At 41.3% G+C, this 26769-nt stretch overlaps 1 protein-coding gene and 1 long non-coding RNA gene across 2 annotated transcripts in view; one reads left to right on the top strand and one right to left on the bottom strand.

The window, feature by feature from the left end:
- Positions 1-26769, top strand: part of NEDD9 (neural precursor cell expressed, developmentally down-regulated 9) — a 71469-nt gene that overhangs the window by 32519 nt on the left and 12181 nt on the right. The window lies entirely within an intron of this gene.
- Positions 4202-14247, bottom strand: LOC309391430. Its single transcript, XR_014175270.1, has 3 exons — positions 14107-14247; positions 10311-10353; positions 4202-4312 (listed from the first exon to the last, which is right to left on the bottom strand). It is a non-coding gene; the product is annotated as an uncharacterized lncRNA (long non-coding RNA).

Here is a 26769-nt window from a genome sequence, read left to right as displayed (position 1 = left end):
GCTCAGTCGGGCCACGGTTGACCACAGAGAGTGGAGCCTTTTCTGGGAACTGTTCCAGACCACCTGCTCCAGGTTCGGCCATCTGGAGGTTGACCTGTTTGCCACACTGCAGAACGCTCAGGTGGAACGGTTCTTCTCTTGGTTCCCGACTCGGGGGACAGAAGGGGTCGACGCTTTTCGGACTCAGTGGCTGGAGGGCCTGATCTATGCTTTCCCTCCCCTTCCCCTTCTCCCTGGGGTAGTTCAGAAGGTGATCTCAGAGAGGGCGGAGCTCATCTTAGTGGTGCCTTACTGGCCGCGCTGGGCATGGTTTGCGGACCTCATGTGCCTGTCGATGTCACATCTGTGGAGGATCCCGGGAGAGATGTAGACCTCAGGCAGGGGAACCTGGTGCATCCCAAGCCACAGTGGCTGCAACTAGCCATGTGGAGATTGAGCGGGAGTGCCCGAGAGATACCCATCTTTTCCAGAGGGTAATCTCCACCATTGAGGCCTCAGGCCGGGGTTCCACCACCAGGATCTATGATTCCACCTGGCGGGTCTTTGCAGAGTGGTGCCGGGTCTCAGGAGTGGATCCCCGCGAGGCTTCGGTACCGCACGTCTTAGAGTTCCTCCAAGATGGGTTGGCTAAGGGGCTCTCACATGGCACTCTTAGGAGCCAGGTGACGGCCCTATCCACGGTCATTCGGGGAGAAGGGCTCTTTCCACTTACCCAGCTTCCGTTAGTTAAGAGGTTCCTGAGGGGTGCGAGCAACCTCCGCCCCCTGGTAGTCCACAGATTTCCAACATGGAGCCTCATTACGGTTCTCCAAGCCATGAAAGTGGCACCATTCGAACCATTGAGGACGGTTGACTTGAAGTTTGTGACCCTTAAGGTAGTGTTCCTCGTGGTGGTCACCTCGCCCCATCACATCTCCGAACTGGGGGCGTTGTCCTCCAGGTCGGATCTTTTCACATTCCACAATAATTGGGTCGTCCTGCAACTGGATCCAACTTTTCTTCCCAAGGTAAACTCCCTTTTTCACAGATCGCAGGAGGTGGTCTTGCCGGATTTTTCCCCGGACCCGTCACATGATAGGGAACATCTTTGGCACAGGCTGGATGTCAGGCGTGCCTTGCACATTTACCTGAGGTGTGCGGAGAGCCTCAGGAAATCTGATGCACTTTTCGTTTCCTTTTACCCGTCTTCCTTGGGGAAGAGAGTGTCCTCCTCTGCTATAGGGAGGTGGATCAAATTGGCCATTGCACTGGCCTATGAGGTTCAGCACCTACCGGTTCCCCAAGGCATCACAGCACATTCCACCAGGAGCATGGCTACCTCGGTGGCCTGGGCTACACAGGCGCCTATTGCAGAGATTTGTAGGGCCGCTACATGGGCGTCCCCATCTCCCCTTATCAGGCACTACAGGTTAGACGCTTTTGCATCGGCTGATGCGGTGTTTGGTTGTAGGGTGTTACAACAGGTGGTAGCGCAGGGGGGCCCAGGACCAATAGTGCCCACCCGGAGGGACGTTAACTTGGGTATGTCCCAATCCTAGCTAATCCTGCAAATTCCTCCAGAAAATGACAGTTGGTCTTACCTAAACTGTTATTTTGGGAGGTTTGCAGGATTAGCCAGGTTCCCACCCTAGCATTCGTCCATGGGGTTAGGGAGTTCAGGGGATAGGGTGTGTCCCCTTATGACTTGTTTTCAGGTGTTTTTCAGTGGATTTGACTCGTTGAAACTGAGAACCAAAAGCAAGGAGCACAGAGGCGTGGCTTCAGTTTTAACTCTGTCTCAAGGCCAATTGAACATCATAATACCCAATCCTGGCTAATCCTGCAACACCCCCCCCCCCCCAAATAACAGTTCAGGTAAGACCAACTGTCATTTACAACTGTCTTTTTAAGATGTGGATATGGTTTATTTTTACAGCCATAATTTATATAGAGGAGAAAGAGGGACATATTATTTATTCAATGTTGAAAAAAATAGAGAAGCTTCCAGTACTGTCCTGGATATAGCACGTCAGCTGTGTGTAAGACAACAGAAGGAAATGTTTAAAAAAGAGAGTATGCAGGTATGCTTATACATCAAGGACAAAAAGATGACTCCGTGTATATCAGGGGTGGGTTTCACATTTTGTTACTAGGGGTTCGCCGCATGGCACCCTTCTGTGCATATGCCTGGCCTTCTGCGCATATGCTTTGCTCGCATGCGCGTAGCCTTCCGTGTATGCGCCCAGCCTCAAAATCCTGCCTAAATAGGAGCTGGGGCGGGGGGAAACCTACAATTTCCGCTCCTGGTTTCACCAAATCAGGCCGAACCAGCTGAATACCACCTCTGGTGCATACATAATTATATTTAATTTAGTATATCACCACCCTGAGGTGACCATAACATGAGAAAATAGAGCTGTACAGCTGGAATAAACATTTGCAAATGGTTCTCAACATGAAAAATATGTCACGAAAGAGCAAACTTAGTCCATGTACCTCTATTAAAAGAGCAGATATCTGCAGGGACCAGTTGTTCAAAGAGATCTTTAAAAAACTGCCTATGAAAGGGAGCAGGCACCGAGCTCCTTACAAGTGGCTAATTCCCTCTGTGGAACACAGTGTTTGCTGCTTAACAGTTTCCATTAGATAAGCACTGCGCATTATAAAACCATGCTCACACAGCAGTTACTGCTGGCGGGCATGGCAAGGCAGGTCAGAGAGACGTCTCCAGGCAGGTGATTAGAATGATGCCATAACTGAGGAATGTGAAGGCCATTGCTGGATCAACTTCTCTTTCGGTGCTGAAATAAGCTCTGAAAACAAATGCTTTCAAATTGGCTGAAATCAGTGATGGATGGCTTGAATAAGTCTTTGAATCCCTTGTTGAAAATGAGATTCTCAACCAGGATTGTATGTCACAAAAACAAATAAAAAAGGCTGAGCCCCCAATGCATTTACAACACGTTTGCTACTTCTATTTAAAAGTCCATAATTCTGACTGTCCAAAAAGCCATAATTCTTGAACAATTTTGAGATCCTTGATGGCTTCCCAGGTTTTCACACCAGCATTGATAAATGTTTAGATTTAACTGCTATTGTTCATCCTTTAACTTTGTGGTGAGCTTAGAAGTAACTTAAATGGTTTTTCAATCTGAGAAGTCCTTTTTCTTGCCTGTAGGTTTAATTAATGGATAATCACTATATGACATATAGAGCTTTGATGATTCCTGACACTGTTCCAGTGTCCCTCAATGTACCACTGTTGCTAGGAATTAGATATGGAGAATAATGATTAGTAAGTAACATGTACATACATATCCTTAAAAGGTTTACTGTGATCAAGAATAGATTTGATGATGGGGAAACCATTTTAATCTTTATCCTACACTTCTCCCCCCCTTTTTTTCTTTCTTTTCCCATTTCCCCACTGTTTTCATTTTCATTTGTATTTTGATAATTTTTATAAAAAATATTAAGAATACGTCTGAAAGCCGAAGAGCCAGCGCTGTCCAAAGACGTCTCCGTAGTAATGTGGCTGGCGTGACTAAATGCCGAAGGAGCACGGAACGCTGTTATCTGCTGAGCTTGTCGATCAGAAAGGTTGCCAGTTCGGCGGTTTGAATCCCTAGCGCAGCTTCTGCCAACCTAGCAGTTTGAAAACACGTAAAAAATGCAAGTAGAAAAATAGGAACCACCTTTGGTGGGAAGATACAATACAATACAATACAATTTTCTACTTGCATTTTTTACGTGTTTTCAAACTGCTAGGTTGGCAGAAGCTGCGCTAGGGATTCAAACCGCCGAACTGGCAACCTTTCTGATCGACAAGCTGAGCTGAGCCACCGCGTCCCTATTTTAGTCAGTAGAGAAGCTCAATGCATTCTTGAATGTGTGTCCATGGCACCATTTATTACAATGTTGTTTATTCCAGGTCTCAATCTTGGCACTGACAACAAATGCTGTGGCTGAGCTCTACTCATAATTAAATCCCCGTCAAAAGCAGCACAAAGGGATTGTGTATCGTAGCAAAGCCAGAGCCTGCTACTTGTTATTAAAAATGTATTTCCAAAATTGGTAGGCTACCAAGTGTTTAAAGTATTGTATCACAGACTAAATAGAAAGATAACTCCCATCAAAAGCATTTATACAATCATATAAACATCTCGGAGCAAACTGTTCAAAACTGTGCTTCCATGAGGCTTCCCAAAAGAAAGGAACTTCTCTTTTTTCTCCATCCCATTTGAGATTGGCAAAGGCTCACTCGGTAATGAGTCTCATCATCATACTCTTCCATGTTCCCATGTCTTTCCTTCCAATTAAGCTGCAATCACGACTTCAATTAAGAAAGAGAGAGAGGAGAGGAAAAGATTGAAATTTAAAAAAAAAAAACATTTTCTCTGGCCCATTATTGTTTACTGCTGTTGTTCACATGCTCTTTGAAAGCCAGAGGCTGTGGTTATGGTGAAAGCAGCTAAATTTTGTTTGTTCTTTCTGCACAAGATATTTTAACATCAAAGGGAGAAAAACATCTGCACTATTTGAAGTTAGATTGTGAACCATTTTTTCCATTTGGAGAATACTTCCTCCCCTCCATATGCCCTCGTTTCAACCTTAGTGGCATAATGCCCCCAATTTATTGCTACATCATTCTCAAAGTGAAGTTTACTTTAGAAAAGGAGGTCTAAACATCAATGTATAGTTTCATTTCTCATTTTAAACATGCCAAAATAGTTGTGGTTCTGGTGAGCAGGATGCTCTAATTCTCTGCTATCACTTAAATTTCTCACATTTCCCCCACCCCCACTTCAAATAGAAGTTATCGCTTTTATCCAGTTCAAGGAAATATTCTGCACAAGTGAGATTATCATATAAAACAATTGTTTCAAACGTTCACACTTTCATGGTGACAAAAGCATCGTCTTCAGACTGTTGGGCCATATTAAAAGCAAAAGTGTAAACTATGCTAAATGATTGATTCTAATTATCAACTAATCAAAACAGCATAAAAGACACATATTTTCAAATTCTCCAGAACATCCCATCAAGCAATTTTGGGGTGCAGAAGACCCAAGTAGACCAGAAATCACAGCCACAAGGTCTTTTTTCCAAAGTCAGCTCCTAAATGCAGATTGTAGGCTGAATGCAGTAGCTTCTGTTAGTAGAAGTCCTTAGTAATAGGTGCTTTCAGAGTACACATACAATTAATGCCCCTAATTGCTAGATATAATCTGATTCTGATACTACATCCTGTTGACTAATGTGTTCATTCCTTGATCTTCACCCTGAAACAGATTTTAGTCTGCAGTTTGGTTAATGGTTCATGGGACAAAAATTTGTCAAACTTGCCTGATTTCAAAAAATGAGAAGCAGTGTTAGATTTGGATGGATTTGGATGGCATATGCTAGGAAATACCAGGGCTAAAGGCCAGATTAAAAGAAAGCAAGAGCAATTAACTTGTTATGAATAAAATAAAATAAATAAAATAAAATAGTTGATCCCAGGAGCCAAACTCAATTTGAGGAACTCTTTCTTTTTTAATGTAGTTAATTGTTCTATTTGCCTCATGAACAGGCAGTTAAAGTGGATTGTTAAACAAAAAACAACCACAGAAATTATACTAAAGCAAATGGGTGTATAATGTAGCTGCACTGATCATTTCAATAATAGTTAAGAGACAATTCTTAATTCCTGTCTGTTGATCTTACAACTATCCTTTTCATTTATTGGTCCCTCAGGATTGTGGTGCATTATTTATTTATATTGCACCTTTATTATTATTATTACAAATAACTCTAGGCAGTGAATATATCCAACCCACTTTCCTCACAACAATAACCCCATGGATGAGTTGGACCAAGAGAGAGTGACTGGCTAAGATTACCTAGCCGGTTTTCATGTCTATGATGGGACTAGAGCTCACGGACTCCCAGTTTCTAGCCTGGTACCTATAGTAAGTCTTACAGATGAATTAATGAATAAATCAGTGGTGGGATTCAATTTTTTTTACTACCAGTTCTGTGGGCGTGGCTTGGGGGGCGTGGCTGGGGGCGTGGCAGGGGAAGGATACTGTAAAATCTCCATTCTCTTTCCAATCAGCTGGGACTCAGGAGGCAGAAAATAGATGAGGCCAGTCAGAGGTGGTATTTACTGGTTGTCCGAACTCCTCAAAATATCCGTTACCGGTTCTCCAGAACTGGTAAGAACCAACTGAATACCACCTCTGGAATAAATGTGTATATTCTCTTTCCTTCAAGAAATTTGCAAACATATTCATCTTCCAGTCAATATAATTTTCTGAGGACGATTCAGCACTGTCTTTAACATTTCAAGGTACCATTACCGTATTTTTTGGAGCATAAGACGCACCAAGATTTTGAAGAGGCAAATTTTAAAAAACCGTTTTTGCACTCTGCAGACCTCCAAAAACAGCCTGTTTTTCACGAAAACAGGCCTGTTTTTTGTCAAAAAAAGGGCATACATAATCTTTAGGAGGCTTATAGAGTGCTCTTGGGAGCTGGAGGGGGGGGGGCAGAATTGAGCAAAAAACACCCTGAAATCCTCCTAAAGGCTATGCACGGCCATTTTGGTGAAGGGGGCAGGGTTTCAGGAGGCAAAACCCGTATTCAGTGTATAAGGCGCACCCAGATTTTCACCCTCTTTTTTGAGGGGAAAAGGTCCATCTTATATTCTGAAAAATACTGTAGTTAACTTCTGATAGGTGAACTTTCAGTTGTAGAAGTTGCCAATGATTAAGTTGTAACAAAGAGTCGAATCCGTTGGCAACCAATTTTCAAACATGTTAATTTCCAAAGTAATCTGTTTAATTCTTGGCTCGGTTCAACTTTTGGTTCTTTCATAGTGCAATTCTCTGAATGCAGGTTTGTATTCCTGTTCAAGATGAACTCAGCATCCCATTGCTCCTCTTCCCCCACCCCCCAGTTTACTTTCTGAAGAAATCGCTTATTTCTTCATCGAAAATAGTGGTCCCAACCAGTATCTTTTCATCCTTCTAAACCAGTGTCTTGAAAATGGTATGTTTCAAGCAAGTCCAAGCTGCTCTCTCTGACACATTCATACAGTAGTATCATCCATTATTTTATTACTTAAAGCTGAAACCTTGCTTTGTTCTCCTTGCCCTCTAATAGTTCTCTTGATCTTCTGTCCACAGTAGTCAACCAGAGATGGTATTCAGCAGGTCCTGACCAGTTCTGGAGAACCAATAGTGGAAATTTTGAGTAGTTTGGAGAACCGGTAAATACCACCTCTGACTGGCCCCACCCCCACCTATTATCTGCCTCCCGAGTCCCAGCTGATCGGGAGGAAATGGGGATTTTGCAGTAACCTTCCCCTGCCATGCCCGCCAAGCCATACCCACCAAGCAATGCCACACCCACCAAGCCACGCCCACAGAACTGGTGGTAAAAAAATTGAATCCCACCACTGAGTCAACCTGAGTGTTTATGGGCTCAGATTGTGAAGAGAAAAGTGTTTTATGTAAATACGTTCATAACCTTGATGGCTATAATGGGGTATGCCCCAGTATTATGTACTTTAACCATGTAAGTGCTAGACGCTACATGTTCTCCTAATTTTGGTGTCAAGCAAACCAAGTAACTCGATCCTTGATGCAGGAAGCTGATTGAGTGGGTACTGCATTGGGGGGGGGGAATACTATAATATGAAACATCAGATTTATTGGTGATCCATGGATGACTGCAACATGCATGTGGGTTAATTTTTGAATTCTTTTTTTTAAAAACAAAGTTTTATTGGTTTTTAAAAAAAATAAAAAGGAAAGGGGTGGTGGAATAGGTTACAAATTTTGGCAGTTACAATATGTAGGAAGTGTCCCCTCCCCCCATACTCATAATATTCATTTATACATATATTTTAATACTATGTAAGAATATTTTGTCAGCATGTAAATTCAAATAATAATTTCAATCAATTTATATCAAGCAGATTCTCTTGCTCATTTTTGTGATCTGAGTTTTCTTGGTGTTGCCCCTTCTCCCCCCACCAGCAGGCTCCGGCCCCTCCCGTGTCCTGTACATCTGGTGTAGAATCGTCGGGTTTATCTAGGAGTACTTTATTTTTTTCCATAAAGGCCTGAGCCTCTGTGGTTGTGTTGATTCTAACTCTTGTGTCCTCCCAGAATATTAACATACCTTCAGGCATCAACCATCTGAACCACACCCCCTTCTGGTATAACTTCTTCGCTAATTGCGAATAGTTTTTTCTTTTCTCTCTCACTTTCTTAGGGATCTGTTTCAGAATGGTTATTTCTCTATCTTGATATTTCAAAGCTTGCCCCCTTTGTGCACTCAGAATCTCATCTCTTGTAGTCTTTCTAAGAAATTTAATGTGTACCTCCCTAGGAACATTGTGTGTTCTAGCATATGCTGAGTTTACTCTATAAACCAGATCCAGATCCCACCCCATCTGTTGTTTTTCTTTTTGAATATATTCAGCCAAAAGGTTTGTCATGATGTCCCTTAAATCTTCATCATCATCCTCAACCACATTTTGAAACCTAAGAAAAAAGGACATTCTTTCAAATTCCGTTTTCATCTGGTGGGTCTCAAGCTCTTGGTTCCCCTTCTCCACCCCTCTCACCTCCCCCCTCATCTCAGCCGTCCCCCCCTCCAAAAGATCCAGTCTCTGTGAGTTTTTACTCGTCTGGTCTTGGTTCTCCTTAAGCTGCTCTTTCATCTCCTTTAGTTGACTTTTTATATCCTCCTGTCCCTTTAAGATTTGTTGAAACATCTGCTGAAAGTCCATCTCAGAAGGCTTAGGCTGCATCAGGGAGGTCAAGGTCTGTTGTCCACTGGGACTGGATACTGTGGATGTCGGGGCGGAGACAGCAAAGCCCGGCTTCCCCGGGGGTGGTCTTTTAGGTGGCATTATAATGAGCAGAAAAAGTACAAAGACAATACAGAGAAGAAACAATTAGAGAGAAAAACCGCCAAGAGAGATTAGGAGGCAAGGAGTCCAAGCAGAAGGGAACTTTTTCTGATTACAGCTTCTGGCAATAGAGTAGTAAAATCCTTTGATCCAAGCGGAGTCCAATACAACAAGAGGTTTATCTGAATGTCACGGAGACAAAGACAGGAAGCCAGAAGTTCTATAGGTGGAGTCAAATTTCAATGTCTGTAGAGACAACGGAAGTGTGCCATCTTGCCCTGCCAGCTTCGGAGTTGAGGAGCATAATGAAAAGTTTTCAAAGTTTCCAAAATTTTCAGATCATCACTTCATTTATAAAATTACAATCCAGAATCCACCTTTGTTATGAGCGTGAAATCATTGCATGGCTCTCTCCCTTCCTCCTCCTCTAGGGCAGAGAGCAAAACCGTTTATAGCCGCCTGTCTGAGGGGGGGGGAAGTCCCCCCTCCCTCCAGTCGTGCTTCTCCAAACCAAATTGAAAGTAGCTCTAAAAGCAGCTGGCAGTTTTTTTTCCTTTTTCGAACAAGCAAGGGAACGGGGGGAAGTTTCCACCTCACCACACAGCAACCGCGTCCTTCAGATAGTACGTTCTTCCAGCTGCCTCCCCACGAAGACGCCGCAGCGCCTCCCCATCATGCCTCCCGGTGCCTAGGGCGATGCGGGGGGCTCCCGGCCGCTGCCGACTCAGGGGATCCCCCGCCATGCCGCCCCTTTGGCAGGAGCCTCTACGGGGAATCCTGTGCCCCCCAAATGATGAGGGGCCCACCAGAAGAGCGCGGGGCAAGCAGAGCCTGCCCGTCGCGATCAGCAGCTGGAACCGGAAGTCTGGTTAATTTTTGAATTCTAATGAACAGGTTTGCCCATATATCAAAATATTGTATAAAAGGCTCCTGCAGTTAAATGCATTATGCTTGCTTCCAGTGTAACAAAATCTGAAATGCTCCATCTTTTATTTGCTCTGTATATTTATTGAGCACTTTCATTCATTTCAGCCATTAGCACCCAGGTCCCTGGCTATTCTTTAGCTGGCAGGCTTTCTCAGAAAACCACAATTGAAGACTCGTTCAACCAGGAATAAGGAGTGATTCACTAATGTGACTGTAGAAAGTTTGAGTTAGAGACCAGAATTTGTACAAGATGTCTTTTGTGACTGAGTGAGCGGATTTATTCATTTTCACACCAGATTTGGCAAATGAGCATTAATTACTTTTTATCTTGATTATGAAAGGCAAATGAAAAACCATTACAGCTTATAATATGTATGTATTTAATATGTATATGTTCACTTGAATGCAAGCTCCATTGGTTTCAACGCAGTCTAGATTTTTAATTATTTTAGAAATTTAAACAATCCATTTTCTTTTCTTATTTTAGAAGACATTTTACCTTGCTTTTCCTTTCTCTCAAAGAAGTCGCTCAATGCACCTTGCTGAACATGAAAATAATAGAAACAACAAATGAGAAAAATAACAGCAAAGAACAACAAAATAAAATAAGACTTATTAGCAATTCAGTCAGAGCGCCAGTTTGGTCTAGTGCAGGGGTGTCCAAACTTGAGAACTTTAAGACTTGTGGACTTCAATTCCCAGAATTCCCCAGCCAGCATGGCTGGCTGGGGAATTCTGGGAGTTGAAGTCCACAAGTCTTAAAGTTCCCAAGTTTGGACACCCCTGGTCTAGTGATTAAGGCACCAGGATTAAAAAAAAGAACGGAGACTATGAGTTCTAGTCCCACCTTAAGTGGGAAAATCAGCCAGGTGATTTTGAGCCAGTCACTCTCTCAGCTGAGTCCACCTCACAGGATTATTATTGTGTGAGAAAATTAAGAGAGGAAGGAGTGTTCTGTATGTTTGCCACCTTGAGTTATTGTTTTTAAAGCTATAAATAAATAAATACAGTTAATCAATTACAGAAACACATGTCTGTTTCAGTCGAAGAGTTTTCAGCAGACTACAGAATACTGGATCAAGTGTAGAACTGGCAGTTTAGAGACCCAGCTTCTACTTCAGGTTCAGCCCTGGAGGTTCACTGGATGACTGGGCCAATAATTCCTTTGCAGCCCACCTTCCCTCCCATGACAGCAGAGATGGTATTCAGCCAGTTCTGACTAGTTTTGTCAAACTGATAGCGGAAATTTTGAGTAGTTCGGAGAACCAGTAAATACCACTTCTGGCTGGCCTCGCCCCCATCTATTCACTGCCTCCCAAGTCCCAGCTGATCTCCTTCTTTTGGATGGGTTATCTTTTGTTGCCCTGCAGAGGAGAATGGAGCTGGAAAGCAGAGTAGTTGGGAGGTGGTGGTGGTGGGGAATGGGGATTTTGCAGTATCTTTCCCCCAGGAGTGGGGAGGGAATGGGGATTTTGCAGTATCTTTCCCCCAGAACAGGGGTGGTTCCAGCTTCTTCTACTGCTAGTTTGCTCAGGGATGCGCTTCAGCCCTGCGCAGTAGGTAAAAAAGCAAAAAAGAAGCAAAAAACAAGATGGCACCACCTGCGGCGCCGCTGATAGAACCAGTTTGAGGGCATGGCCGACCAAGTTACTACCTACTTAAGTCCAGTTGCCTTTTGAAAAGCACCTTTGGGGCAACCTTGACCTGGATGATTGAAAATCTCAATAGATATAAAGATGCCATAATTGCCTACTCTGGGTCTAAATGAAATGAATACATGCATTTTTTCCCCCCTGTCAAAACTCTGGTTAACAGCACTTCCCGAGGGCTTCTAGGACAATCCAAACAGTTTGGTACAAAAGACCAACTGAGATCTAACAGCACATCTGACCAACGCTGAGTGTACTTGTGGGCCAGATTCAGCTGCTAACTAGGCAGACATACCATTGGCCACAGCCAGTTCTTGGAGAACATTTAATGACAAGGCTGGTTGGAAGAGAAGTTTCTGTTTTATTTCAATGTGGTTCCGTTTCTTCATCCTTTTCATAATGTAACTATTTGCAGAGCTCCACTGAATTTTATCCATCTTTACAAACAAGTCGTTTATTTGCAGTCATGTGCAACGCCATGCACAAAACTACAGATACACATAATTACTAGCTACATATGCTTAGACAAGTGGCACAAACATTTGCTCAGATGATTAACTCTCTGTTGGCACCTACAGCATTAAACAGTTACCCTAACAGATGGCCGACATGTTTTTCTCCTCCTCTCTGGAAGAAATTCATGGAAATCCTGGGCTTTTGCGCTATGTTTTATGGAAGGAGGTGCTAAAAAAATCTTTTTTGTGGGCTGTGGCTGAGCTGAGTCTTCCAGGAAACTCACTCCACCCACATATATATTTATTCTACATGGAAACAATGTGAAACTGAAGCAAAAACTTAATAACTAGAAATTATCTCCCAGTAGGGTGATAAGACTCTTCTTAGGGCGCTGCGTGATATACAAGGGTATTTTTTACTTATTGTGAAAGTGGCTAACTGTGAGTCAGAACTGATGATGGCTTCCCTTGATGGTTTTTACCTTGCAAAGTGAAGGTTCTGAGTGCTGCAAAAGGCAGAAATCCAATAAAGCTAACCAAACATTTTTTTAGTTAAATTTAAATACAGCATGGATTCTCATTGATCTACACAGATAGTCCTCGACTTACAACAGTTTGTTTAGTGACCATTACAACAGCGCTGAAAACAGGGATTTAAGATCATTGTTCACACTTATGACTCTTGCAACATCCCCACGGTCACATGATCAGAATTCAGATACTTGGCACCTTTATGGCCGCTGCTCTTTCTCAAGGTCATGTGACAGCCTATTGCCACCTTCTGACAAGCCAAGTCAATGGGCAAGGAAGGTTTGCTTAACAACTGTGTTCCAAACTTAACAACTCCAGTGATTCACTTAACAACTGTGGCAAGAAAGGGGGCAAAACTCATTTAACGACTGTCTTACTTAGCAACAGAAATTTTGGGTTCCATTTTGATCATAAATCGAGGGGTTGTGATAGTAATTGGGACTGGGAGTGCCATGTCTAAGTATTTCGGTGATAAAGTGCAATGTCACATGATCACATCACTTAACAACAGCAGACCTATTATTCTCATAACCCTTGGACTGTGTGCCTTGTTAAGTGTAGAAGAGGTGGTAGTATTAGACAGAGGATTGTCTGGGTGGGCATGTTCTAGGGAGGTGGGTAGGGGGTGCTACGGGCAGACTTGTGCTAAGGAGCGCAGACAGGGTGGGGGGGTGTTACCAAGCACAAGACCTTCTACTCTGTGGTGAAGTTCTGCAGGAGAAAAAGAAGTTTGTTAATCGGTTTATTTCGCAAAATCAGAATGATCTCTTTGTATGCAGATGTCATCACATTTGCTATTGTTCCAGCTCAGTGAACATTGAAAGGATTTTTAATCTACATTTTTTTAACACAACTTAAGTTGCTGCATGTTTCAGTGTTAACCACATTCTAAAAGTTGGAGAGAACATTGGATTCTTTCATTGAGAACAATTTGTTTTAATTACATTGTGTACTATTTTTAGAAACTGCCATTTAACAGATCCTTTGGCCTATAGCAGGAAATAAAAGAAAGCACCTTCACCCAAAACTCTTCAATCTGATGCCTTCAGTCTTTTGCTTAAAACATTTAGAAGCATAGACAGAAATGACCTTTGTTGAGTCATATTATATAACCATTTCCTTTTGACCTTCAACAGGGTTAAAAGAATACAAGGAAGCAAAATTTGTTTATAAAGTATTTTCTTCTGAATAAGCAACCTCAAATAACTATTGAAAGTCTTTCTTTAGATAGGTGTAACAAACAATGTATATTAAGCATTATATTACGATAGTGCTTATATTGTAATATGATAGTGCTTATATTATAATATGATTCTTATTATATTATATTATTACATTATAATATGGAATTGTTGGGCATAATGACTCAAAGGTTCTTTTTCAAGAGGCAACTGGACTTTCTTTGGAGGTGTTTTGCTTCTCATTCAAGAAGCTTCTTTAACTCTTGGGCATAAAGAGTTTTCTGGACTTAGAGAGATAATAAGAACCATCTCATGTCCTAAGCTTATCTCCCAAGGTCGATGTGGTTTCTGAATAAGTCACCATGTCAATAAAAACAGCTGGATTATTACTGTACATGATTGGAGAAACTAAAAGTGCGATAAGGATGTTGGTTACTCCCATATTATACTATTGAACATTTCTATTATTTTTTTCCTACCTTCTGCAGTTCTCTCTCTCACAATCTTTCTTTGAGGACTCTTTAGACAAGATGTGGGGAATGTAGGAGGACATGTAGTATTGTTAAAATGTAATTTAAACCTAATTTAATTTTGGAAGAGCTCTTTACAGCCGTTGCTGCCTGTCCTCCATCTTAGCTCCTCCCTCCTAGGAGGACTTCAAAAGAAGGGGAATCTTTTTTGGCCTGCTAAATTTAATTCCTTCCATCAGCAAGAGAATACAGTCGAACGTTGCCATGGTGCTTTCCAGGCTCTTGGGAGACACATGAAAGAGGTCTAAATAAATAACTAATCTTGCCAAATGCACCACCTTGTTTGGACTTGCCCACTTCTACAACTCTGCACAGTTATCACATACTTAGATAGTGTTCTGTAATGATTAAAAGAATAAGGGAACTCGAACCCTGTTCAAAGTTCACTGCAGCTATAAACCCTGGAGAACAAGCGTGCTGTTTGTTATCCATTCCTGCCCCTTACCCACAATATCAGCAGAAGAGCTGAAACTGTTAACAGTGTGATGATTTATTACTGTATTGTCTCTTGATCTAGCCTTTGTTGTGTTATCACTATTTCATTGCAACCCTGCTGTAGCAGCCCTTCAGTCCAAGGCTAGATAACTTTCTGATGGCTAGGCTGCACTTTGGGGGGGGGGGGGATTAAGCGAAGTGGGTAGAGCTTTTTTCTTTCCTCGGTGAGGATAATTTTATGCGGATCCTGTGGGATTTGGGATTTTTATTTTTTAAAACACGGTTAAACATTTTGTAAGATGGGCAGTGCAGTTATAGTGGCTTCTGCCTCATGGTTTGGAGAAATTATGGCATTGATCTGAACCAATAGTAGTTAACCTGCAAAATAAAGAACCCATGGTTCTTTGTGAATATGTTTAATTTAGGGGTTGCAAAATTAAGTGATCCAAAACTGTCCATTTCCCCCAGGAAATTTCGTAGAAAGGAATGGGGGAGTTCAGCAATCTCTAGAAGTAATCTTCCAATCTGTAAGAGGTTTGAAGAATGAATCAAATGGTCCTGATCCATCTAGATCTAGAACATTAGTTCCAAACCTTCTTCAATAGGTTTGGACAGTTTATTTTTGGAAAATGCTGAACCTCTCTTTCCCTCTCATGTCATGATCCAAAAGAAGATATAATATTCTAGAGTTCTCCAGAAGATGCATTCCTGGATTGATGAATTTTGTGTAGGTTTTGTTCAAGTTGTTAAGTTGTTGTTTAAAGTAGGGCTGCCCATCTCTTTGGATTTGATTTGGAAGAAATGCTTTGGACCATGCAAGGATGCAAAGGCAGCATCTGTCTGCAGTGAACAGTTGCATCTGCACCCAGGATTGCATAGCTGTTTCAAAAATGTAAAAGTTACAGCAGTCTTAATGAGCCATCAATACATTTGGTGGGTTTTTTAAAAATTGAATCTGAAACATTGCACAACCCTATTTTAAAGCTGAAAGTGTGTTCAGGATGCTGTACTAGTTACCCATTCTCATTGTCAGTGATTTTCCATGAGAGGCATAAATTGAATGCTAGTAAATCCATATCAGAGCCTTAACATAATAGTGATATATTTGTTCTTCTCTTCTGTACTTGTGCCGCTTCTCGTCTGACTCCACAATGATAATTCCATTGGAATTCCATTAAGGAAAAAAAAATCTAACCAAGAACATTCTGAAATAAGAATGGGTCCAGTTCTCCACTTAAATGACACCTTTGTCTACATTTTTCCATGAAACCGATTCTTAGCTATGTTGAAAGAACATTGGCTTAGCTAGATTGTAAGTCCAATCATGCAAGACATTTCTCCAATGATCTTCTGTTCTTCTATATTAGGCAACAAAAAGGAAGAATTCCTCTCACTTTTCCTTGGGTAAGGAAAAAGGATTTAATGAACCACAAAGTTGGATGCCTGACACAGTACATGCACCGTCAGCATTTCCCTTGCTAACAGAACACAGAGCTGGCACCAGAAAAGCCCCAGTCACCACTTTTGGAGAAGGAACAACTCCGATAGGCAACCAGCTTTGTTCTTTTTTTAAAAAACGCATTCCTATATGCTGCAGGACTGACACATGTACGCTACTTGCCTCCGCAAAGTCAAATCGGTTGTTTCGCCCAGAAGAGATTATCACAGCGTTTGGCAATTGTCAGAGATATCAGAGGAGGAAAAGGAATTGTGGGTACACCATCTGGTTTCGTTAATGCATAAACAAGTTTAAAAATCTGGTCTGAAATGCGCAATTTTTAAAGAACCAGATGACCACAGGCATTCGGAAAGAGAAGGGGAGAAATGAAAACCTTCAGTTCCTTGACGTTTCTCAGGAAACAGATTCCTGCATACCAGAAAGTCAAAAGCAGGGAGGGCAAAGAGACAATTGGGGAGGGAATATGGGGATTTTTTTTCTTCTTCCCCTGTTTCCTTTCTCTGGGAGTTCATTATTTTAAATGCTACATTACAAAATGAATCCATGGATCGTTCGCTTCTTTAAATGTAAAGCTCACTGGGAGACCTAGAGAAGGTAGAACCATGAGTGATAAACAAGAGTCCAGAGGTTATGTGCCAGCTCCATCCTTATGCCAGCTGTGCCCAGCTACAACCCAGGTCCAGAGAGGCGTTGAAATTCTAGTTCAGCCTCAAGACCAGTTCAGAGCTTTCAAAGCTTTTTTCCACAAGGCTGGAGCCCGCACTGGCCTGGCAATATCTGGTAAGAAAAAATAACGTACATTGAGTAACTGACATGGATCCTTCCCATGCTTGCATTTTTCAAGCCCCCAAGAGGGGCATAAGCATGGGGGAAATCCACAACTATTTGCCCAACCAACCAACCAACCAACCCAGCTTCTTCCAAGCCTTTTAATCTACCTTCGCCAAGTCTTTTTTTAAACTTTTGCTTTATTTTGCTTGATTCACTGTTATTGACAGTCGCTGAGAATTAGTGATGGAGGATATACGGCAGAAACCTAAGCACAGAAACAGGACCTGGAGAATTAAGTGGGCCTGAAATGCAGTAGAGAATAGTAGTAATTGATTTTTGGTCTTGGAAAGAATAGGAGAATCCACCAGCCTTGTCTGCCTGTGTATCTGATTTGTATAACCAAATACGAATAAAATGAGACAATTAAAACAAAGTATTAATTAAACATTAAAAACAATTAAAACATAAAAATAAACAAAAATATGGGAGAGTGCATTCTAGATCTAACATAGTCATTTTTCAGAGTCCCTGTTTCCCTGGGATCCCCAGGCTTGTTGGCAAAACCATATTTTAAGAGATTTTTCTCTTAATGCAGCAAATCTGCATCTATGAATGATGAAGTAGCTCCAGAATATCTTTTGATTGGCAGACTGGCTTATTTACAAAGGATTGTAACGTGCAAACGTAAGAACAGACTCAGAAAACAAGATGTAAAATTCCAGTACCTTTCTGTAGTGGAATTTTATCGCCGCTGGGCTTTCAGGATGCCCCAGTCATTGTAGAAGGGGCCATATTTATGTCAAGGAGAGGATCCTAGGAGTGGGAGCTCCTCCATCCTCCCCCACCCATGCAGTTCTCTCCTGGGCTGAGTATTCTCAGCAGATCCTTTGTAAATGGCCAGGTAAACAGATATAATTCTAGTGAAGCTTTGTCTGGTCTTGTTGCTGCACTGTAAAGGAGTTTGAAGTACATTCTCAGAGGCACTTCGCCTTTTGGAGCTTCCCCCCCCCCCCGTCCCCCCTGTCCCCGAATAAGGTGTTTGCCAGAAATATAAAACAAATCTCATGGTGGCACAGTGGTTAGAATGCAGTACTGTAGGCTACCTCTGCCGACTGCCGGCTGCCAGCAGTTCAATTCTCACCAGCTCAAGGTTGACTCAGCTTTTCCATCCTTACGAGGTTGGTAAAATAAGGTCCCAGACTGTTTGGGGCAATATGCTGATTCTGTAATAGCAATAGCACTTGGACTTATAAACCACTTCATAATGCTTTTGCAGCCCTCTCTAAGTGGTTTACAGAGTCAGCATATTATTCCCAATAGTCTAGGTCCTCATTTTACCCACCTTGGAAGGATGGAAGGCTGAGTCAACCTTGAGCCGGTGAGATTTGAACTGCTGAACTGCAGCTAGCAATCAGCTGAAGTAGCTGCAGTACTGCCCCCTAATCACTGTGCCAACTCGGTGCTGTGCCTAAGCGGTGGTAAGTTGCTTAGAGGGGGCTGTAAAATCATTGTGAAGCTGTATATAAGTCTAAGTGCTATTGCTGTACTTGCTGTTCCCAGGCAAGATGTAAGAATATATGGAGCAGGACAGAGGCTCCGTATACTTGGTTGTATAAGCATTTTTCTTCCTGACAGCTTACAGCTTTAGATGCACCCCCTAATGAATACAGGATAAAAATCAATCCCGTTTACTCTGGGATTATTAAGACAAAGGTTCAGTTTCAGTTTTGATATGCTTAAACCTCTGGTAAACTCGTGCACACCTTCAAATCACACCTGACTCCTGGTGATTCCCTGCACCAGTCCCTGCAGTTTTCTAGGCAGGTTATCGGAAGTAGTTAGCCATTCCCTGGTTCCCAGGGTTGAGAGACAGTGGCAGCCTAATGCTTGCATGGACCCAGTATGTGTGTGTGTGTGAGCATGCCCAATACCTGCAGGGTTGCTAGGGGATGGGAAGTGAAGCACAAGGTGCCTAACACTAACCGATGCTCCCATACTCTTGAAGCAGCTTGTCCCCTTGCTTAATGACCATCATGACTTGCGAAAGTAATGGGCCGGCACCACATTAAGCTTATGAATTGAAGACTAGTCTTTTTCTCAAAGAAGTCAATCATATTTGGTGTGGCCTGTTCTTAACAAACCCATGCTGACTTCAAGGGATCACCTTGTTCATTTCTACCGTCTGCTTGATGACCTTTTCCAGGATTTTTCCAGGTGTTGACGTCAAGCTGACCAACCTGTAGTTTCCTGAATCACACACACACACACACACACAGAGTTTATAAAGATTGGATCCACACTAGCTCTTTTCACGTCTTCTGGCAGTTCCCCAATGCTCCAGAAGCTCTCAAAGAGTTCATTCAATGGTTGTGAGATCATATCTTCCAGCTCCTTCAGAACTCAGGGGTGCAATGAAAATAAATCAGCAAAACAGGCCAAACAACAGAATTTGTCAAAGGTGCATTTTATACTGCAATCCAAAGGTATGGGAGATACAAAGTGCTGATTCTCTGGATACACCATTTTATAAATTATATGAAAAAGGACAAAAAGGCAGTCATTATAACATTAAAGATGCTAATAACTCAAATAGTTTGGCCACCTAATGAGAAGGAAAGACTCATTGGAGAAGAGCCTATTGTTGGGAAAGATTGAGGGCAAAAGAAGAAGGGGCTGACAGAGAATGAGGTGGCTGGATGGAGTCACTGAAGCAGTAGGCGTGAGCTTGAATGGACTCCAGAGGATGGTAGAGGACAGGAAGGCCTGGAGGAATGTTGTCCATGGGTTCCCAATGGGTCGGACACGACTTTGCGACTAACAACAAAAGCTGCTAATATTTGGTGAGAAAATATTTAACTCCAGTACATAGGGATTAAGAAACAAACAAACAAAAGAACTGCAAACATTATATCATCAAGGGATGAAAAACTTCACTTGTATTAATGAGTCCTGTATTTTTTTGGGGGGGAAATACAGATTTGGAGGGTATCTATCAAGTTGATTTACAAAGACATTTAAAATTCCAAGTAGACTAATTTTCATGTGCTTCTAAAAATAAGACTGCAGATCATTTTGCAGTGGGGTTTTGAATCTTAAAGGGGACGGGGTGGCTCAGTGGCTAAGATGCTGAGCTTGTCGAACAGAAAGGTCGACAATTCGGTGGTTTGAATCCCTAGTGCCACATAACCGAGTGAGCTCCTGTTACTTGTCCCAGCTTCTGCCAACCTAGCAGTTCGAAAGCATGTAAAAATGCAAGTAGAAAAAATAGGAACCACATTTGGTGGGAAGGTAACAGCACTTGATGTGCCTTCGGCATTTAGTCATGACCATTCCACATGACCACAGAGATATCTTCGGACAGCGTTAGCTTTTCGGCTTTGAAACAAAGATGAGCACCGCTCCCTAGAGTCGGGACCTACTAGCACATATGTGCGAGGGGAACCTTTACCTTTGAATCTTAAGAATTAAGCATAGAAGTTGTTGGTTATTGATTTTTAAAATGTTTGTGATCACCTACCCAAGAGAATGGTTTGAGAATGCAATTCCTCTTCCTGTGGAATTACAAAACCAGTCATAGCAGTAACTGGAAAGAGGCAGTTTGTTGTAGTAGTGAAGGCACCAGGGTAGAAAGCAGGAAACCATAAGTTCTAATCCTGCTTTAGGCATAAAAACACCTGGCAGACTTTACGCTACTGATTCACTCTCAGCCCACAATTTCAAGCCCAGCAGAGAAGCTGGATCAATGAATCAACACATGATTGTTTTTTAAAAAATCATTTTCAATTGATAAGTAATTATAGCAGCAAAACTAACAGTCTCCTAAAAAGTATTTACAACACTAACTCTATGGGATAGGGCTTCTCACAACAGATGATTTGACTATTTGCAAAGATTAAATGTTCACCCAGGTTTGGGCTAACTCCTAGAAGCCCTGCTTAGAGTGAACAGCAAGCCTTTAAGGATAAATACAAGGAAGAAAGAGTATCCCTATTTGCAAGTGGTGTATATTTTCATTTTATTATTCCTAAGAAAATATTAATATCCAGAAATGCATCTGATACAAGTGTCCTTGGCTAGGATTCAGGGTAGCAGATTTCAAAACTGCCATGACTGAGAATTTTTCTTTATGTATTAGCTGCTGAACACTACACTTGTGTTAGCCCAAAGATTAAAATGTAAGTCTATCCTGAGATGAAGCTTTTGTTTCAAATTATCTTTTAGCCCCCAGAGAACAGTTTGTAACACCACGGGGGCTTGTTGGTTATGTAAAAATCATTGCAAACAAAGAGTCTCTGTAAGATCAGAGTTAATGCATGTTCTCTCTCACTCTATTATTTTTAAGCACAAAAAGGCTTTAGTTCCAGAGCAGTGTTTTTTTTTTTTTATAAATTAGTAGGTCAGGCAGCTTGTCACGGAGGGATACAGGTAATCCTCGATGTACGATCACAATTGGGACCAAAATCTCAGATGTTGAGCCAAGTGATCATTAAGCAAGACGTCGATGGATTGCTGTGCTCAACAACCGTAATCTCAATGTTCCCGGTTGCAGTCATTAAGCGAGTTGTTAAGTGGATGGTCCAAAGTAAGGCCCACACAGTGTTCAGCCCCTGAGCAAAGGCATACTCACATGCAGCCTGTATTAGGCATCCCAGGACTTCTGTCCCTCATCTGACCCAGAGGTGGTATTCAGCAGGTTCTGACCAGTACTGGAGAACTGGTAGTGGAAATTTTGAGTAGTTTGGAGAACCAGTAAATATCACCTCTGCCTGGCCCCGCCCCCATCTATTCTCTGCCTCCTGAGTTCCAGCTGATCGGCAGGAAATGGAGATTTTGCAGTAACCTTTCCCTGGAGTGGGGAGGGAATGGAGATTTTACAGTATCCTTCCCCTGCCACACCCACAGAACCGGTAGTAAAAAAAAAAATTGAATGCCACCACTGATTTGATCCCATGCTTCTTAATTTTTTGTGAGCCTTCTCCACTCTCTGTTTGAATTTTTGGCTCCTTGTGACTGAATGCTGGCTAGAAGAACTGCCTACCGAATGAGCTCCTCTCCATATACGTATCTGGCAGAGTGCAGGATTGAGCTCAAATTTTTGTATCCTACTGAAGGACTTCAGTTTCCTCAGGAGGCAGTTCTTTTATCCCTCCCTTGAAGCAAGAGGAAGCCCTATTAGCAAGAAGCAATAGTTTGCAATTTTGCAACAAGATTGTAAATGGTGATCACCTGATCACAGAGCACTTGGCAACCAGTCCTAAGTGTGAACAACGGGGTTGCCAAGCACCCAGATTGTGATCACATAACCTTGGGAATGGTAATGCAACATTTTGCAATGGCTGTCATAATTCCAGACCATCATTTAATGTACAGTCGCAAGTTGAAGACTAACTTGTATTATTTTGCACATCAGTCTTAAGAATAGACCAATTCCAAAATAGCTTGAAGGTTCAAAGGAGTGAAAGAAACTGAAACAGCTTGTGGCATTTGTGTTTCCTGTGTGTTTGTATGCACTAACACATTTGCAGGGTTATAAAGGCATACATAAAACACAAATTCACAGTATGTGGTTGGTTGACTAAATTGATGTACCAGTCAAATGATTTCATGCAGCTAAGCACTTCAAGTGAAGCCCTTGAGATGAAATTTCATCATCTTTAATGGACAGCCTAGCTTTCTGCATTCCAATGGAAAATAAAGGTCTGAGAATATTCATTTATGTATTCGTCCTCGGGTTACATAACTACCCATGTCACTTCTGTTTAGACTTTTGTTGTGTCTATATGAACTTTGGACAGGAAAGAAATCTTGCAAGTTTTATGTCAAGTGTTTTGCTTCTAGTACCTGAATAGCAGGGTAGATAGAAACTGTTCTCTAAAGTGCCAAAATGCATTTGATGGCGACCCTAATCTAAAACAAAACTTCCTTTCTTAGAAAAATCAGCATTCTTGCTACCTGTGTTTCTGAATCAGGTAATGACAAAGAAAAGCATTTACTTTTATACTGGTGCCTACTGCCCCAAGGCTAGACATCTGTTTTGGAAAATATATGGAGCTAGATGACATGTTGATACGTCTAATGACAATTTTCTTCTTGCCTGCTTGTTAGGTTTATTAAGTGCTTTCCCTTCAGATTTCTCAAGTCCATTTTTGCACCTACTCATGTGGATTTTTGGGAAACAGATTGAACAAATGTGGATTACCTAAACTCCAGTTAATTGAATACAATTTTTTGTACCTAGAAGGTTCTGTGTTTAATCCCTGACATTACCAATTGACAGGACCATACATTTGGTGATGGTGAATACTTTTTCCAGAAGCACTGAAAAGCTGGATGGAGAATTAGTTTAAACCACTAAAAGATATATTCTTGTAACCAGAATCATTCAAGCGTACCTACCATGTTTCCCCCAAAATAAGGCAGGTTCTTATTTTCTTTTGACCCCCAAAATAAGCACTTGGCCTTATTTCCAGGAAGGTCTTATCAGTTTTGAGGTGCAGGAGGTGGAGAGCGTGGTATCCTCATGGCTGCTGCTGTGTTGCAATATTTTCAGGGAGGGCTTATTTTGGGGGGGAGGACTTATTTTAGCACATGTGCTCAAAAGCCTGATTGGGCTTATTGTCTGGGGAGGTCTTATTTTAAGGGAAACAGGATATCTCAAGAGGGAAGCCATAATATTTAACATAATAATTCAGGAAAACCATCATGCTGTATTTTCACATCAAACTTTAATCTACAATTATATTTAAACAATATTTATTAAATAATTATTTGGTTAGTTTCTCCAATATGGTATACAAATTCTGAGTTCAGATATAACCATTTATGGTAAAATAGAATTAGTGAACTAAGAGCAAAGCATGATTCAGTTATGATTATTTTCCAACAATCTTTACTGGCATAGATTTGTATGTCAACTAGACTAAACTGATTTTGATTTGTATAAACTGGTTTACTGTGACTACACACTAAAAATAGGTTTATGAATAAATTCTACTTACATTTTCCCCAAACTCATACATTAAATCTACTGTTTTTTTTGCCTTCTATTTGAGGAAACCAAAGCAATTCCTCCTGAATCCTCTTTTGTGAAAATAAGCAGTTCATTTATTAACTATCCATTTTCAAACACGTTAGTTTTGTCCCTGGATTCATTGTGCAGTATATGTTTATTGTTTATGAAGTATCAGTTTATTCTATAAATGCTATTTATAGTTGGCTTTATAATTTTTTAAAGGCAAACGAAACTAAAAAGTTGCCCTTCATTGACAATTTTGATATAAAGCTTTCATTTGTTACTCAAGATTAGTATGAAACTATGAGGTTTATTTCTTTTAAAACAGAGGCAAAGCAATTAGAAATTGCATTATTTGCTTTTTTAAAATGTATTACAGATTTGGCAGAAAAGGCAGAAGGATTTGACTTCACTAAACATCTAATCCGTTTTTCTCTTTCCCACTCCTACACTTAACATAACTTTCACCTGCTATTTGCAATTGTGGGAGGGCAGTATGGGGAGGATCAGTTCAAATTGTAATCACACTGGCTTTGAATTAAAATTAACCACATTCCAATTTAGCATGTCAACTAAACTCAGTCTGTGATCATAGTTGATAGTTCAATGTGCCATGTGAACAATATGTCATTTAGGCTAATTGAGCCTGCTGTGATCAAGTTAACCATAAGAAAAATTATGTTCAAACAGAGCCATTCATTATGATTTAATACAGACTCACCAGAATTGCAGTGTTTTTTAAGAGGGGGGGGGGGGAATCCATGAAATTGTAATTCTGTAATGGCACATATGAGCATACAACTCTCCAAAGGAAGCCAATTGATTCTAACAACATGCTTAAGTTGGATAGCTACAAGCCAGTCATAGTCCACTTTCTGAATAATTTGGCAGTTCATAATCAGTCTAGTTGCCCAAAAGTTGTTTTTGGGGGATGCAAAGTTCTTCCCCACTTCCTCCAGCTCTGCGCGTATTTTATGAACCCTTGAATTGGCAAGGTGTCTACGCCACTAATAGCAATAGCTTTTAGATTTATATACCACTTCATAGTGTTTTATAGCCCTCTCTAAGTGGTTTACAGAGTCAGCATATTGCCCCCAACAGTCTGGGTCCTCATTTTTACCCATCTCAGAAGGACAGAAGGCTGAACCAACCTTGAGCTCGTGAAGATCGAACAGTTAGCAGAATTAGCAGTTAGCAGAATTAGCATGCAATACTGAATTCTAATCACTGCACCAACTCTGCTCTTACCATTTTCCCACAAAGAAAACCCAGATACAAAAGGACATGCTGCAGTCAACCAATTTTAAGTAGGCATGTTCTTTGGCTATCAAGTCTTGGCACTGAGTTTTATAATGAAGCAGCCATTCTGTACCTCTGTTTCATTTGCTTGGAAGAGTGACAGGGCAGAGAAAGGATTCCCTTCCTGGATTCCCAGCACATGGCCAGACTGGAAGAAGATGCTTGATGCAAGGGATTAGACCCTGAATTGACCAGGGTTCTGGGTTTGCAGAGGGTACTTGATCCAGAAATGATCCAGCACAAATGTGTCATACAAAGCCAACTTGGTGTTCCTGCTTCTGTCCAGGTTGTCATCCCAAATTCAGGCTGGTCCTAAGATTCACTAGGATGACAGATGATAGATAGATAGATAGATAGATAGATAGATAGATAGATAGATAGATAGATAGATAGATAGATGATAGATAGAGATAGAGATATATAGAGTTAGAGATAGATAGATAGATAGATAGATAGATAGATAGATAGATAGATGATAGATAGATAGATAGATAGATAGATAGATAGATAGATAGATAGATAGATAGATGATAGATAGAGAGATAGAGAGATAGATAGAGATAGAGATATATACAGATAGAGATGGATGGATGGATGGATGGATGGATGGATGGATGGATAGATAGATAGATAGATAGATAGATAGATAGATAGACAGACAGACAGACAGACAGACAGACAGATATGGCTGTGTGTGTGTGTGTGTGTGTGTGTGTGTGTTCCAACATAACTCTGGAACTCCTCAAGCAATTTCAACCAAACATGATACACTGGTGACTTACTCTCTGAAAAAAGTACTGTGGGGGTAAGACACCCCTAACACCCCTCGGGGTGGGGTGTTCTGTTAAGATACAGCCTGTTGTGCCTTAAAATGGCTTCTACTGTACAGTGCAGTGGAGTTGCCATGGTAACGGCTTCACAGTACTCCACAAGGGAACTCCCTCTGGTAAGGGAAAATCCAACATTAGAAATTACGTTTGGTCCAGACATTTCCTCCCTATAAATAAATACCCGGGCAACGCTGGGTTATCAACTAGTTGATAATATTTAAGGCATGTGGATTTCAACTCTACAGAATGCTGGCTGGGTATTTCTGGGAGTTGAAGTCCACGTATCTTAAAGTTGCCAAAGTTGGGAAATACTGGTTTAAAAGTAGATTTGTCAAAAATCGTAAGTAAATGTATATTTGACATAGCTGTCGTAGGATGCGGTAACTGATGAGTGCTCCTGTATATTACCTGTTTCCTAACAAGTGATTTATTATTCACACATTGTTCCTTGTACGTACACTTTAAACACCTAAAGCAGCTTCCCCGATCTTATTTTCTCCAGCTATGTTGGGAGTATGTATCCAGAATCCATAGTCAGCATGTCCAAAATACCAATTGTAGATTGTACCACTATAATCCCAATATTCTGGAAGAAATACTGTTGGGAAAGTCTAATCTAGTACCTAAGGCACTCCTGACGTTCCTGAAATTCACACCTCTTCCTCAAAGTCTTTAGGCCTAGTCTCCTGTCTCAGAAACCTCAGTTTCCCTTGGCCGCCTGTCTTTTCAGCTACATTGAATTTGATCTGTCAGCTAATTGCTTGTATACAGATTGAGTAGAAAAAGTAAGTAAACAGAGTGATGTC

This window comes from Natrix helvetica (assembly GCF_964273705.1).
Source record: "Natrix helvetica genome assembly, chromosome: 4".
Lineage (NCBI taxonomy): Eukaryota > Metazoa > Chordata > Lepidosauria > Squamata > Natricidae > Natrix > Natrix helvetica.
This window is presented reverse-complemented; position numbering and strand designations above follow the sequence as displayed.